Raw genomic sequence first — 2,743 nt, 5'->3', positions numbered from 1 at the left:
AATAATAATAATAATAATAACAATAATAATAATAATAATAATAATAATAATAATAATAATAATAATAATAATAATAATAATAATAATAATAATAATAATAATGACAATAATAATAATAATAATAATAATAATAATAATAATAATAATAATAATAATAATAATAATATTAATAATAGAAATATTTAATCAATATGTAACAATGACAATGGCAATATAACACTGGCGATAGCATAATTACTGATAATTGAAATCTATGTGATAATAATAGTAATGGTGATAGGAATGTTCAATCAATATGTAGTAATGATAAAGGCGATATAGCACACTAAAAATAGTGATAATTGTTGCTAATTATATTGTATGTATTATAATTAACAATGATAAGAGTGTTCAATCAATATTAACAATGACAATGACAAAAATGAATTGATTCGAGTGATTAAAAAAAATAATAATAATAATGATAACAATTGGAATGTTGAATCAATATGTAACAATGACAATGGTTGTATGACTATCTGATAATGCTGATAATAATGTTGATAAAAATGAAATGAGAAAAAAAGGTATGAAGTGGGAAATTGAATAAAATTTAAAAAAAAAAACTGAATAAAATGAGGTGCTCTAGTAATAACAGGATCGGGATCTTCTTTTTTTTTTTCAAGGGCGTTAAGAATTTAGACGCCATATGACTGATGAATCTATGGGGAATTTTAAATTTGGAATGAAACCAGTAGGAAAATTTTATGAGAAAAGAAAGAGAAAAAAATGCAAAAAAAAGGAAAGAAAATTTGAAACTCAAAAAAAAGCTATCCTTTTTCCCTAAAGGAAAAAAGAATTTTTTTCTGCGAAAATTTCGTTATGCAAAAAAAGATTGGAAACTTTAAAAAATTAAAAAAGAAAAAAGAAGAAACGAGAAAAAAAATGTATCGATTTATATCATTTTTATCTTAATCTTTTCTTTTCAAATATAATTCAAAAATATTATCATTGAAGTTTATGGAAGATTTAATTGGAGGAACATTTTATAAATTAATTAACAATGGTTTGAAATCTTTGACCTTCGTACAATTGGAACAAATTCTCATATTTGATTTTCGTGTTTTCGTTTTTTTTTTTTTTAATTCGAAACTTTTTGAATTTTGTTTAAATTAAAAATTCTTTTTGCACTAATTATAATTAATTGTAAAATTGCTGACATTTTCAAAAAATTAAACGCAAAAAAAATAAGACGAAGAAAATAAGAACAAAAATTTTAGTAAAATTAGATTATTTTACAATTTTTGATTTTAAGATGAAAATTTCAAATTTTTTAAATTAATTGAAACTTTTTCAAATCATATTAATTAATGCTAATAATGATGATTATATCCATACGTATGCATAGATTATCGATTTCATATATTATCTTGTTCTTCTGAATTTCTAAAATAAACATTTTTCAGTTAAAAACGTTATTAACTTCTTTAAAAAAAAAAAAAACTTTAAAAACTTAAAAGCGATACTAACTTTTTTAAAAGAAAAACTTTAAAAACTTTAAAACCATATTAACTTTTTTCCATACTTTTCTGGAAAAAAACGAAAACCTAATTTTTAATAATTTATAAATATCAGAAATGTAAATTTCCATTATTCATTTTTGAAACTCATTTTTTATTAATAATAAGAAAAACATTTGTAATTCGGATTTGAAAAGGAAAATTCAAATTTCATACTACCGCAAATTTTATCCTTTTTGTGGCAAATGTAAAAGAAAATTTTTCTTTGCCCAAAAAAAATAAAAAATTGAAAAATTCAAAAATAATGCACCAAAATTTCAAAAATTTATATTTAATCCAAAGAAAAGAAAAAGAAAAGGAAGAAATCACTTTGTTTAACTTTGAGTTAAAAGTTGAAATTTAAAAATTTTCTTTTTCTTTATTTAAAAATTATCGTAAAATTTTTGAATTCATTCGCAAAACTGCTGTTTTTTTTTGGTCAACTTGTAAAAAATGGGCATTATACTGAAGCTAAAAGGAAATTATTCCAATTTAATAGCACTTTCAAATTTTTTATGAAATTTTATGAGAGCAGACAGCAAGGATGACAGGAGGTGGAGTGACAAGGTGTAGAATGATAAGTGGATTGAATGTGATAAATGAGGTGACAAGATGTGATAGGTAAAGTGAAAAATTCAAAATATTTTATTGTCAATAAAATTAAAAAAAAAAAAGAAAAAAGGAAAAAGTCATATTATAATAAAATGTGATAACAAAACCAATTTTAAATTTGATAGATGAAAATTGTTTTTTTGAATGGGCGAGATTAAAAGAAAAGATTTTTTAAGTTTATTTTTTTTTGAATTTTAAAAGGTAAGCGATAGGATGAGAAAGAGTGAAGGAAAATGAAAGAAAGAAAAGATAGAAAAAAGTAAGTTCATGAAAAAGTTGCAAAAAAAAAAATGATTTTTTTTTAACTAGAAAAAAGAGATGAATTTCTTGGTTGCATTTATTTATTTTCTTTTGTAAATTATAGGAATTTAATGGACATATGTAAATGATTAATTTTATAGTTTATAAAATGAATAATTAATAAATTGTAAATTGCAATTGCAAATTTAATTCAACTTTGTTTTTTTTTTTCATATTTTAAAATGTGAGTGACACACACATACACAGACACAGACACACACATACACAGACTCACGCACAGACACACACACACACACACACATAACACAGACTCACGCACAGACACTACACAC

This window comes from Loa loa, assembly GCF_000183805.2.
Source record: "Loa loa unplaced genomic scaffold supercont3.309, whole genome shotgun sequence".
In the NCBI taxonomy this organism is placed as follows: domain Eukaryota; kingdom Metazoa; phylum Nematoda; class Chromadorea; order Rhabditida; family Onchocercidae; genus Loa; species Loa loa.
This window is presented reverse-complemented; position numbering follows the sequence as displayed.